The sequence below is a fragment of the Zingiber officinale genome, chromosome 8A (genome assembly GCF_018446385.1).
Source record: "Zingiber officinale cultivar Zhangliang chromosome 8A, Zo_v1.1, whole genome shotgun sequence".
Lineage (NCBI taxonomy): Eukaryota > Viridiplantae > Streptophyta > Magnoliopsida > Zingiberales > Zingiberaceae > Zingiber > Zingiber officinale.
The window spans coordinates 89,615,288-89,629,517 of record NC_056000.1 but is presented as its reverse complement, the minus strand read 5'-3'; positions in this window follow the sequence as shown (position 1 = coordinate 89,629,517).

Here is a 14,230-nt window from a genome sequence, read left to right as displayed (position 1 = left end):
TCTGTGGTACAAGGAAAGTAAGCTATGAGCACTCATGGCTCAGTAAGTTCCTTTCCTACTCACTAAAACCAAAAATCATCACATGATCAAAGAATGTCTCAACATAACATGATCTCAACTAGTCATGGCATAACATATCATACTCTTTAAGCATATCATGCAACATAACAAAATCATAACTAGTCATGGCATATCATCTCTTAAAGCATAGCATGAAACATAACATAATCATATCTAATCATGGCATATCATAGTATCATCATAAGGTGGCATGGCATATCAAGCTCTTAAAGCATAGCATGAAACATAACATAATCGTATCTAATCATGGCATATCATAAATCATAGCATCATCACAACATGATCATAAGGTATATGCAATATGATTTTGAAAAACATGTATCCGAAAAACATGTGTATGTCTCATGATCTTTAAAACCATTTCTTCTTACATATATACTTGAACATAATATCAACATAATCAGGGCCCCGGCTTGTACCACACATAGATAAATCACGTAGATATGCGCGCTTCCTAAGTATATCCAAGGTAGCAAGTCTTGAATCATACTAGGAACCAGGTCCGGATCACACAGCCATAGACCTAGGGGCGTACTAAGGAGCCCATCCCTTTGTTTTTACTAACCTGGATCACACAGCCAAAGGCCTAGGGGCTGATTAGGAGCCCACCCTTGGTACAAGCCTTACAAAGTAAAGTAGCATGTATAAAAATGCATCATTTAGTCACATAGCATATCATAGAAGTATGCATCACTTAGGCATACGTTATGTCATAAAAGTATGCATCACTTAGGCATACATCATATCATAAATAGTATGCATCACTTAGGCATACATCATGTCATAAAAAGTATGTATCACTTAGGCATACATCATTTCATAAAAAGTATGCATCACTTAGGCATACATCATGTCATAAAAGCATGCATATTTTCACCACATAGCATATCATGAGAGCATGCATATTTTAGGCACATAGCATATCATCAAAGCATGCATATTTCTATCCACATAGCATATCATGAAAGCATGCATATTTTAAGCACATAGCATATCATCAAAGCATGCATATTTCTATCCACATAGCATATCATGAAAGCATGCATATTTTAAGCACATAGCATATCATCAAAGCATGCATATTTCTAAGCACATATCATATCATGGAAAGTATAAATCACAAGCATACATGTTTAAGCATAAGGGTGTATCATGTGATTATACTATCATAAGAAACATGGTAACATAGTTAGCTTGGGTTCTAAGCATCCTAATCCCTTGGGTTCTTATCATGGCCGAACCCCCCCTTAGATCTCAATTTAGGTAAAAACAACCTCCAAGCATGTGGAACCTAAATTATCATCACATAAATTTCATAGGAAGCATTATAAGCATCATTAACTTGGTTTCTAAGTTCTCCAAGTCCCTAAACTTCATGTGGCCGAACCCTATCAGGTGTGAAACAAGGTCCCAAATGTCATTAAAGCATGGAAGCCTTAAACCATATTTATAGCATTTTTTTTTCCAAGTAACATAGTAAGCATATTTGAGCTAGTTCCTAAGTTCTTCAAGCCCTTAACATATGTCATGGCCGAAATTTAACAAGTATTCATTAGGGCTAAAAGCAAGCATACAAGAATGTGAACTTGAACTAACGTCATGTATAAATTCATAATAAGGCATCATACAATGCGTATGGCCGAAACTTACCCTAGCCTCATTTTAGGTCATTAAACAACATATAGCATGAGAACTTTGACTTTCTACTTATCATATTTCATGTAGAGTGACATGAGCATATTTAATTTTTGTTCTAGGGTTTCTAGGGCATCTATCCCTTCATGGCCGAAACATACAATGGTCCATTTAGGTCATGGAAAAATTATACAAGCATGTGACTCAATCAACATATTATCACATTTCCATAAGAAGCATTTTTAACACAATTGGTTTCAATTCTAAGGCCTCTAGGTCATTTAAACCCTACTTGGCCGAGACTCATCAGTGTTTAAATTTGCTTCAAATAGCCTAAAAGCATAGGAAGTCATACAAGTTTCATAGCATGTATAAAGACAAGCATAATAAACATACATGTGAATTGTGTCTTAGGCTTCCTAGGTTTCTTTCCTTTTTATTTTATTTTTCCTCATGGCCGAAACCTACCAATCTCTAAACTAGGTTTTAAGTGGTCTAAAGCATGGAAAACCTAAGTAAGTTTCATGGTAAAAATTACTAAGAACATCATATACAAATTTGGTTCATAAACAAGCTAGGACCCTTGTGATCTTACATGTCATATATCATGTAACTAAATTCTCTATACCCTAATTAAGCATGAGAGTATTAAACAATTTTCATATCTTAATATCACAGAGGTCTTGAGCATGTTAAAATTTTGTTTAAGCTTTTCTATGCTATCCATCTTATCATGGCCGAAAATCTTAATGAAGAGTTCATGAATTTCTAGCAATATTCAACATGCAATTCTTTAAGAGAACTCTATATTCTATCATATAAACATGGTTACTTAAATTTAAAGGTCTTCCTAACCCTAAGCTCTTTTCTTGGCCGAAACATATGAGTGGATTTCGTTTGGTTCCAAGTAACTTTTAAGCAAGAAAAACCAACAAAAGACCCTTAGTAATTCATGGAGGGAATCTTGTACTAGTTTGGTTAAACAATGATTTCCCTAACCTCTTTAAAATATTTTTGGACAAAATTCTAGGGTTAGGTACTCCTCTGACCAAGCATCATATAGGTATAAAAACATGAAGGAAAACCTTCCTACATAGCATAGAAAAATATCATGAAATGAGGACTTGTTTAAACCTTCCTAGATTTGAAAACTCTTCTTTGGCCGAATTTTCTTAAATTCTATTCTAGGTTTTCTAATCCTCATAAAATCCGAAAAGCACATAAAACGCCTTGTACCACAGGTGAGGGGAAGCTTACATCCTTTTCGCTTGTGGATCTAAGGTGTGGTGATGGAAGAAGTAGCCTCTTCTTCTAGTTCCCTTCCCTTGATTCCTTTGCTAAGTCCTCCGTGTATCTTAGGCTTTCTTAGGAGAAAACCTTGGCTTGGGGCCGAAGATGGAGGAGAGGGTGCTGAGGGTTCGGTGAGGGAGAGGAGAGAATTAGAGAAATGAGAGAAAAATAAAATCTCCTCTTTACATACTCTCTTTTATGTTAAGGGGGAAGAGGTAGCAAAATTGGTTTTTGCTTTCCTTCTCCCTTAGCCTTTTTTTCTATTTTCTTTTATTTATTTTATTTTCTAATTTATTCTCATCATTCATGATGAAACAAGGGGGAATGAATCCCCTTAATTCTCCATTTAAGGTCACGGCAAGAGAGGGAAAAGAGAGAGGAAGGGAGGAAGGCAAGTTGCCTTTCTCTTGCTCTTTTCTTGCTTTTCTCTTCTTAGACCTTTACTCCTATCTTTATCATGCATTCCCTTTCCTTGCTATCAATATCTTCTCTCTATCCTAATTGGTTTCTACTAATTAATTCTATAAATTATAATATAAGAGGTTCAAGGTTCAATCCTTGACCTCCTCTTCTTTTTATTTCATTTTATTTCTTTTTGCTTCAACATTCTACTAATATTTTTCTAAGGCAAATTCATCATTCTCATATTTATCTTAAAAGCTTAGTGGGTGTTACATATCAGTACTTTTAACTATACATTCAGATTTAATAAAGTTAACTGAGTAACCACTGTCACATAATTGACTTATGTTGAGTAAATTAAAGTTAAAATTTTCAACAAATAGTACTTTCTTAATAATAAAGTCGGAATTGAGTTCGATGTTACCTCTTCCAATTACCTTAAGTTTCTCGTAATTGCCAAATGCAACAGATCCTAGATTCTTTAATTTGAGCTTTGTGAACTTCAATTTATCTCCAGTCATGTATCTGGAGCATCCACTATCCAACACCCATTGATCCAATTCTTTATGTTCCTACACATAAATTGATTAAATTGGAATCTATTTGATGAAAAGATAGTGAAGTTATTGATTTAGCTCTTTTAATAGGATAGTAAATTAAGTTAATTAAATTTTTAAAAATGTTTAAGTTAATTAAATTTTGAAAAATGTTAAGTTAATTAAATTTTGAAAAAATATTTAAGTTAATTTAATTTTGACGAAGTATTAAGTTTAATTTAATACTAATTATTAAATTAATTTATTTTTATTACAAAATATTTAAGTTAATTTAATTTTGAAAAAATTATTAAGTTAATTTAATTTTTAAAAAAAATATTTAAGTTAATTTAATTTTGAAAAAAATATTTAAGTTAATTTAATTTTGAAAAAATATTAAGTTAATTTAATTCTCAACAATATTAAAGTTAATTTAATTTTGAAAAAATATTTAAGTTAATTTAATTTGGAAAAAATATTAAAGTTAATTAAATTTTGAAAAAATTATTAAGTTAATTTAATTTTGAAAGAATATTAAAGTTAATTTAATTTTGAAGAAATATTTAAGTTAATTTAATTTTGAAAAAATATTAAAGTTAATTTAATTTTGAAAAAATTATTAAAGTTAATTTAATTTTGAAAAAATTATTAAAGTTAATTTAATTTTCAAAAAATATTTAAGTTAATTTAATTTTGAAAAAATATTAAAGTTAATTTAATTTTGGAAATGCTGAGTTAAATTTGAAAAACAAATTAAGGTAGTGGATTTTGAAAAGTATTAAGTTAATCTTAAAACTTAAGTTAATTAATTTTAAAAACTAATTAAGTTGATTAAATTAAATTTAAATTTATTTTTAACTTAAATTTAATTTAATTTTTGATTTATAATTTATTTTAATTTATTTAATTTAATTTTAATTTTAATTTAATTTAGTTTTAATTTTAATTTTAATTTAATTTATCCTTAGTCATCTCACCCGATCTAAACTTTCAATCAGGAAATCCTATAATCTTTTGAGATGAATTAGATTCAATTATAGGGTGTTAGGTTTAACTTTGTGTTAGATTCAGCTTTAGTTTTGGGCTCAATAAATAGACATTCTTTGGATAAACTTCTGAGTTATGGTGAGTCACAAGGACATCATTAAAGTAACCATGCCTTCGAGGTTTTTCAAATAGTCCTACCCATTGAACTTAGTACAAAAACTTGATATAACTGGTTAGGATCCATAAAGGGTAGATTCGGTCAGTTCTACTTAGCCAAATGCACAAGGTCGAAGCCATATCTTCCTAGACATGCGATGACTAAGCTTCCCCAACGTACTATCATCCAATACTTAACCAGTAACGTGAGTCAAGTTAAACCTGACCCTTTTTATTTTAACCTTAATTACCCTGCCGGGTAGTCTACTCTTGGTTACCCTTATCGGGTAGATTAAGTTTTGGAGGTGCCAGCTATTTTAGAGCCTGCCCTTGGATTTTTAAGATTTTGTAAGAATTTAATTTATAAATTTGACTTAAATTTTGAATTAATCTGAATTTTCAATTTGAATTGAGTTTTAAATTTAATTTTAAATTTAATTTAATTTAATTTAATTTTAATTTTAATTTGAGTTTTAAATTTAATTTTAAATTTAATTTGATTTAATTTGAATTTTAAATTTAATTAAATTCTTTTTATTAATATAGTTTTTCTACTAGCTCCCCCTGGATCATAGTCTCGATATGGTCTACCGAGGTAATGTATTTGATCCTTGGGGATCCAATATTGACCAAGTTTAGCTTGATTGATTAGGTTGGACTTGGGTACTCATGCTTGGACTGATTTACTATTTGTTCTGTTTACTAAGGATAGATAAGATCTATATTTTTTTTTGGTTTTATATCCTAGCCCAGTTTTGTTGTAAACGGCTCTTTGTGTCCCAAGAATTAAGTCAAGTTTTTTAGAGCCCAAAGAAAATCTTTCTAAAGTTTTCTCCAAATCCTTGACCTAAGTTTTCATATTAGAATTTTCTTCCTCAAGTTTTTGGACTTGAGTCGAACTTCCAGTCTGAACTGAGTCAGGCAAGGTCTTGGAGTTTGTCACTTCTTTAAGGACTGCTACTTCCTTTAGAAGTGACTTGACTCTAATATTCGATTTTGCTAATTTGCGTAATAAATAATTAACTAAATTATTTAGGCGAGGAATACTTACAGCGGGGTCTGGCCCTTCGGAAACGGATACGGATCCGTGGCTTCTTTCTGATTCTGCTTCCGACTCGCTTTCACTCTCGGACACATGAATCTGGTCCCGAGGCATCAGTTCGAGGAGACTCGTCTGATCGAGTTCGTCGTCGGTATCTTTTGAGGACGATTCATCCCATGTCACCTTGAGGGCTTTCTTCCTTCACTTCTTTGCGTCCTTCTGATTAGGGCAGTTGGCTTTGATGTGCCCCTTCTGGTTGCACCCGTAGCAGATCACCTCGAACTTAGATTTTGAATTGGGTTGAATCTCCTTGGATTGTACTGCCTTCTTTAGGTCTCTTTTGTGGAAGCCTTTCTTCTTCTTGTAGAGCTTCTTCACGAGGTTTACGAGCTCGGTTGTCAGTTTATCATCTTCATTGTCTGAGTTAGGTTCTTCTTCCGACTCAGGTTTAGTTCTTCATTGTGATCTTGGTTCACGAGTTCTTTTGGTACCTGCAAGCAAAGCTAGATCACCTCGAACTTAGCTTTTGAATTGGGTTGAATCTCCTTGGATTGTGTAACACCCCACCCTCCTCGCTACTAGTCTGCGAGGGCGGAGCGCTACTGGACTACTAACTTTACTTAATTAGAGTTGTTCACATGTAAAGAGCAATACATAAACTCTAAAAAAAACTCAAAACATACAATTAACTAGCAGCGGAAGATTAAATGACTCATCTAATACATTCTTAATAAATGACAATCTTAATAAATTCTTATGCTAGGTCCCAAGGCTTCTATAGTCCAAGCATCACACATCCATCCGCACCTCCTTGTCGCCTTCCTTTGCTATAACTTTTCCTTTCCTCTATCTGCAGTAAGAGGAAGTGCAATCTATAAGCAAAATTTGCTTAGTAAGCGCTATCTAACTCACAAAATCTCGATATGCATGTATATAAATAAAAACATGCTAAAACTGAATGCTAACATGTAAAGCTACTCATGCTCATAAATAGCAAATAACAGTAAGTTAACTCATGCTCTTCTAATAGTAAAGAATCATACTGAAAGGCTAAACATGTAAGACAAGTCTATACTATCATGCTAGCATAAAGAATTTAACTTACTGAATTCTAAACACTTTCTGATTCTTATTAAACTTACTTAAAAACTTATTCTTTTATTTCACTTATTTAAAACTTGTTCTTTAATACTTGTAAACTTTTGTAAACACATTGTTTTATTAGTTCAAAAGCTTATACTTATAATACTTCAAAATAATAATCAACTTCTTCTTGGGCCCAGGCATAGTACCATCTTATGCGCGTTCCCTAATAGGTTGGGGTAGCGAGCCACCAATCCTAAAAGAGCAGACCTCGGTCTACCAGGGCCAAGACCTCGGAATTGGACACCTGGATTTGTTTAACGACAAGCTCTTGGATGTCGGGTACTAGCCTCTTCTTAAAAGTAAAATACTTATAATCTTAATTACTTCTTCTTTAAATGCCTTGGCATTTTAATAGGCACCTTGTGTGCCAAAAATCCCTAAAGTCTCGACTTTGGGATCTACTTAAGGCCTCGGCCTTTTCTTTTCTTTTCTTTATCTTTCTTAAACTTTTCTTTATCTTTCTTACACTTTTCTTTATCCCAAAATACTGTTATGGTATCTTTCATATGCATCTATGAATGAAACTAACTATGTAACACATAATCATGTATAGAATACAAAAGAAATCTACACTTAAGCTCAACAAAAATGCTTAATAAAATTCAGTATTATAACTTAATAAAATCTGCATGTCATACTAAATTGAAGTGCCTAAAAATAACATAGTACAACACTTAAAACCTCATGATAATTAACTCTTAAACAGAAATCAAACATACTCTTATGCATCTGGTATTTACTAGTTTTACAAGTTGAGTTAAGCATGGATAAGCTTCGAAACTTCTAAGGAAAAACAAACTAGAACTAGAGACATAAACCTCATGCCAAAACTGAAATACATTTAAGTATGCTACAACAGAATTAAATAAAGGAAACCACATCTGAATTCCTTAAGCATGCTATGTCAGAATTAAAACAAAGGGAAGCAAATCTAAATTCTTTAAGCATGCTTCAAGATAAGAAACAACGAATCTACACTGCTAAACAAGATAAACTGCAATGCTAACAATTAATCTACATACTATACTTATTCCTTAAAGCCATTCACACTAACCAAACCAGTACTGAGCATGGATGAAAGGGGTCTAATAGCAATCTAATCCACATTGCACTGAATCTATAAAGCCAGCACTGAACACAATCTTTTCATTGCTAATCTACACAACTTAAAAGAAAACTAAAGCTGCGGTTAGGTAATAAGTGATAAAATGGCTAACAACATACCAATGAATTGATAACAAATCAAAACTGCACTGTGGTAATTGTTCCTCCTGCTATGTGCTACGGCAACCAAAGAAAAACACAAGATTGCAAGCTTCCCTTCAACCCGGGCATTCTCATCAAGTCACAACCAACAAATCTAATGAAAATTGCTATTGTAACCTCAAAACCATACTTGTTCTACATGCTGCGAATTCAAGGAAAACAAGAAAACATCCAAACAAAATCCCCTTTCCCTCCTCCTTAACAACTCACGGCAGTAAGCCCTAAACCACATTCTTCACAAAAAAATTCGAAACAAAAGGAAGAGAACACCAAAACGAATCGAAATCCGGAACTATCCTACTGCAGGTGAGTAGCGACTTACCTTGCTCCTTGAACTCACAACCGAAAAGAGGGAGGCTCTAGGGTTCGCGGAAGGCTTGAGATCTCGGCCCTACTTCATGCTCACGACTCCTCCTCAACGAGAAGAGCTTAAGGTGGAGAAACCCTTCGGAGAACCTTGGCCGGCCGCCGGAGACACCGGATTGCTCGCTGCGTCTTCGCTGAGAAAAGTCGTGCCGTCGAACTCGAGAGAAGGGGAGAGGGATCGAGAGAAATAAATCCTCTCTTAACTTAACCTCTTTTTATAACCTAGGGTTATTCTTAAGTTCGATTATTGCTTAACTAATTTTGTTTCCTATTCTAAACAGAACCGATTGCTAGCACACTTGGTCAGCGCGTGCGTGGGTTAAAGTTTGGCTTGTGGGTTCGAATCCTGCCTATAACCAATTTTTATCTATTAATTCTTGTTATTTACTTCTGCTCATTAAATAAGATTCTTCCTTTATTTAATCAAGCAAAAATTGCTAGCCCAGTTGGTTGATCCGGTTTTGCTCGGGTCCGAGCTCTTGGGTTCAAAACCCGACTTCAACATATTCTTTTCCCTTTTTTTTCTACCTTTTCCTCTTGGTAAAAATATCAAACGAACTCCAAAAATTTCATAAAAATACTCTAAAAATTTCTAAAAATCTCTAGAATTTTTTTAAAGCATTTCTAGATTTTAATAAGGTCTTTTAGGACTCCAAATCATGAAATTTGGGGTGTTACAGATTGTACTGCCTTCTTTAGGTCTCTTTTGTTGAAGCCTTTCTTCTTCTTGTAGAGCTTCTTCACGAGGTTTACGAGCTTGGTTGTCAGTTCATCGTCTTCATTGTCTGAGTCAGGTTCTTCTTCTGACTCGGGTTCAGTTCTTCATCGTGATCTTGGTTCGCGAGTTCTGCTGGTACCTGCAAGCAAAGCTACAACTTTCTCGATTGGCTGTGCATTAGTCTGCTCGTGGAGTTCAAACTCAAAAAATAGTTCATCTAATTTTATACAAGATAAATCTTTAGAGACTTTGTAGGCATCTACCATTGATGCCCACAATGTACTCCTTGGAAAAGCATTAAGAGCATACCTGATAATATCCCTATTTTTGACTTTTTGCCCGATTCCGTGGAGGGAGTTGAGGATGTCTTGAATACATGGGTGGAGTGAACTCACCGTCTCACCTTCCTGCATTTTTAGACTGTATAGTTTATTAAACAATAAATCACGTTTACTTACTTTGGTGTCTGAGGTGCCCTCGTGCAGTTCTATCAGTTTCTCCCACAGCTCCTTTGTGGTTGAAAACAGACCAACTCTGTTGAGCTCCTCTTTGGTCAGGCCACATTGGAGGGTGCAGGTTGCTCTGGCATCGGCTTCCACCTACTTGATTAGGGTTGGTTCCCATTTTTTGCAGGGTGTAGGCTTGACGTCTTCGTCGATTGGTAGTTGCAATCCCGTCTTAACGATCATCCACGTCTCGAACTGAATTTTGAGGAAGGTTTCCATTCGTCCCTTCCAGTATCCGAAATCTTCTCCGGTGAAGAGCGGGGGACGAACGGTGTTGAAACCCTCTTGTTGGGCCATTGATAGTATGCAAAAAATAAAAGAAAAAAGAAACATCCCAAGATTAGGTCTTGGATTAGCAGTGCGAGAAATAAAGTTAAGATTACAAGCTCGAGTGGTGTTGCACCAACTTCGAGCAAAAACTGATTCGTAAAAAGAATTAGAATGTAGCTATTAAGCTAGATTCTAATTGACTCCGTAAAATCAAAAACACCATGAAAAAATTGCGTGATTGGTGGTTGCACCAAATCAACGTAACCCCGCTCTGATACCAATTGTTGGATCGAAAGCGCTAGAGGGGGGGGTGAATAGCGCTCGTGGCTTTCACTCTCCGTTTTGAAAATCTTACGAGTAACGCAGTGGAAATAGATAAAATAACAAACACACAGAAGACTCCATGATTTACTTGGTTCTGAGCCTGTGACGACTCCTACTCCAAGGCCCGCGGTTGTTGACCGCTTTCGGTGGGCAACAACTATAGAATCGATAAGAGTACAATAAGTGTTACAATTAAGTGCACTAATCAAAACGTATACCGACAACAAGAGATGAAGAAAACGAAGCTCCGGGTCGTCGGAAGGTTGTCGCAGCACTTCGGGATCATGTCGTTAGCAGCTTGTCGGAGAAGGATTGCTTGAATTTAGTTGTTCTGAGTCCTGCCTTGAACCCCTCTTATATACTGTGCTGGAGGCGCCTCCAAACCTGTCCAAGGCGCCTCCAGCCCGCCGAGTCGCACGGGTGGATCAGCACAGACCAGGTCGAACCTTATCTGGTTTAAGGCGCATTCAAGCCTCCTCAAGGCGCCTTCCAGCCTTGGTCCGAGGTGCCTCCAGCTTCATCCGAGGCGCCTCCAGCTCCTCTGGACAACTGGCTTCGGCTTGCACCCGAGGCGCCTCCAAGCTCCATGGAGGCGCCTCGGACACTGTTCCTCCGAGGCTAAACTCTAGTTTTTGGCCCTGCAAAAAATATTAGTCCACAAACACATCCTGCAAAACCAAGTTAGCACATATATTAATTAATATAATATTCTGACAGTCTTCGGACTGTCCGGGTCTGACTTCGGATTTTCGATCGAAAGTCCTAGGTCGACCCAAAGCCTACTGTTCCCTCTGTGGGGAGCGCGTCCTCACCTACTTCACTCAGGAGATTTACCTGTTGCTAGTACGATCCTCCAGATCGACTGGACTTTTGCTCGGCGCTCGATGCTTCCGGACTTTTTGCTGGACTCCCGCTTCCCGGCTCGTTCAGTCTTCCTCCTGGTTCGCGACACTAGGACTTTCCACCTAGGGTTACCACCCCCTAGGACTTTTGCCTGAAGCCCTCGACTCGCCAAGACTTTCCGCATAGGGTTGTCGCCCCCTATAACCTAGGGTTACCACCCCCTAGGATTTTCCACCTGCCTAACCGCAGCTTGGACTTTTGCCTAAGTACCACTTAGGACTTTCCTGCAAGCTCCATGAACCTTGTTAGATAACAACATAACCCTAACTCTGAATTCCTTTACCATTATCAAAACAATGGTTCGATCGTTGGATGCTTCCTGCACCATCATGTAGTGCTTTATTTGAAAAAAACACTTCCCCAAAGCTTAAAGATCCAGGGAGCTTTTATATTCCTTGCAACATAGGAGCTGAATTTATAGAAATTTTTTTTTGTGATTTGGGGATAAGTGTTATCCTTATTCCGTATTCAATTTGTAATAAATTAGGTCTCAAAAACTTTAAACTTTCTACCATGGCATTACAATTTGCTGACCATTCTTGCAAGTACCCTATGGGTATTGTAGAAGATGTGTCGGTAGAGGTTGGTGGGAGTGTTATTCCCACGGATTTTGTGGTGTTGGACATAGAAGAAGACCCAAAGATTCCAATCAATTAGGAAGACTATTCCTTGCTACGGCTGGAGCAATAATTGATGTCAAAACCATAAGCTTTCATTGGTAATTGGTAAGGAAAGGTAGGAGTATGATTTGTCTAATTCTTCTAACCATGTCTCTTCTCTTTTAGTAAGTGTTTGCTGCGAGGCGGACGCTTATGAGCTAGAGGATTAGAATTTCCATCCTCACGGGAGGCCGCCGGACGAGGTACATGACCCGACAAGTGATGTTGGGAGAAGACCTCCCAATAAAAATAAAAAATACATCTGCCCTCTGAGGGCAAGAAAATAAAAAGAAAACGGGGATCGGTCGAGCTAAAGACCTTAAACAAGCGCATCTTGGGAGGCAACCCAAGGGTTTCTTTAGTTAGTTTCAATTCAAGTTTTCTTTCCATTAGTTAGTGTTTTTATTTCATTGTTGTTGTCTGTTTTCAGGTTGTATTTTGCTTCCATAAGCTGGCCGTGATTAATTTATGGGCATGAAAGCATGGGAGAAGTCAGAAATAGATAAAATTATCTAAGTTGAGCTAAATAGAGCTCGGTCGTGTATTAGACACGACCGTATTAAGTCAACAGAAGTGGAGGAGTACTCGGTCGTGTGACTCACACGGGCCGTGTAAACTTAACCGAGGAGGATACATGCTCGGCCCTGTACCAGATACGGCCGTGTGAATTTTCCAAAGAGGAAAACTATACTGTCTGTATCCCATACACGGCCGTGCGAGAATTCCCGAGAAGAAGGACTCGGCCTTGTCTCGGACATGGGCGTATGAGGATAAATCAAGAAGGAAAAGAATTCGGCCGTGCATCACACACGGTCATGCAAAAGAAGCTGAGAGGAATCATGCATTGCCTGTGCCATTTGGCACGGCCGTGTGGGCATACCTGAGAAGGAGACATCTTGGGCCGTGTAGATCTACACGGCCGTGCGGATCAATCCTACCTTGGCCATGTCTATAAGACACAGTCGTGTCTAGGCCTTGTCGGCTACACACCCCACTCTCTCAAGCCCTTCTAATCTTCAACCTATCTTCTTCAAGCTCTCAGATCTAGCTCTCTACCCTATTTTTCTCTACAAACTATTTCAGATCTAGATCTAAATAGTAATTTTCTTCTCCTATCTTCAAGATCTAATTATCTCCATTCCTAATATCTCATTTCTCAAGATCTATTCTCTTGAGATCTCACTTCACAAATCACAAAGCCTTTCCCTACTTTGAACTTCACATCATGTCTAATCTTTTGAAGAAACTTCATAAAGGAAGCGGTGGATCAAGCGGAGGAAGGGAGCCAACAAAGGAAAAAGGGAAGGAAAAGGTCACAAAGGGCAAAGGAAAGAGGATTCATGCGACGAATGTAACAACAATGAATACAATATTATTTTTAGAAATGAAGATCATAAATCTAGATTTCATATTCTTGTCAATAGAAAGATTGTGTATATACGTTATATGGACCCAACTATTTTGAATATTCTAGGAATTAGAGATGATGTAGATTGGATGATTGAGTCTCTTGATTGGAATGATATCATGTACATGCATCTACCTTTATATCCTCGCATTATACTTGAGTTTTTGAGTTCACTAGATATTCACCTTTACTTTATCGGATGATCAGTTTAGAGAGGTGCAAGATCATTTTTAGTTTACAAGAAATTTTCAGGGTCAGGTGGTTGAGTTTGTTTAAGACTATGATATTGATCAGGCTAGGATGAGAAAATTCATGCAAGGCATGAGTATTACTAGTAAACAAGTGGATGCCCTCTTTGAATATCATAAGTTCCTGAGTGAGACTCCAAGTTTTCCTATCGGTCATTCATGTAAACCTCCGCCTCCATCCCCATATTGATTTCATCAGGATAATGAAAAGTGTAAGTCTGGGGGAGGGGGGGTGTTTGCAACAACCTGATTTTTCTTTGCATTTTTAGTTTTTTTTTTAATTTCAT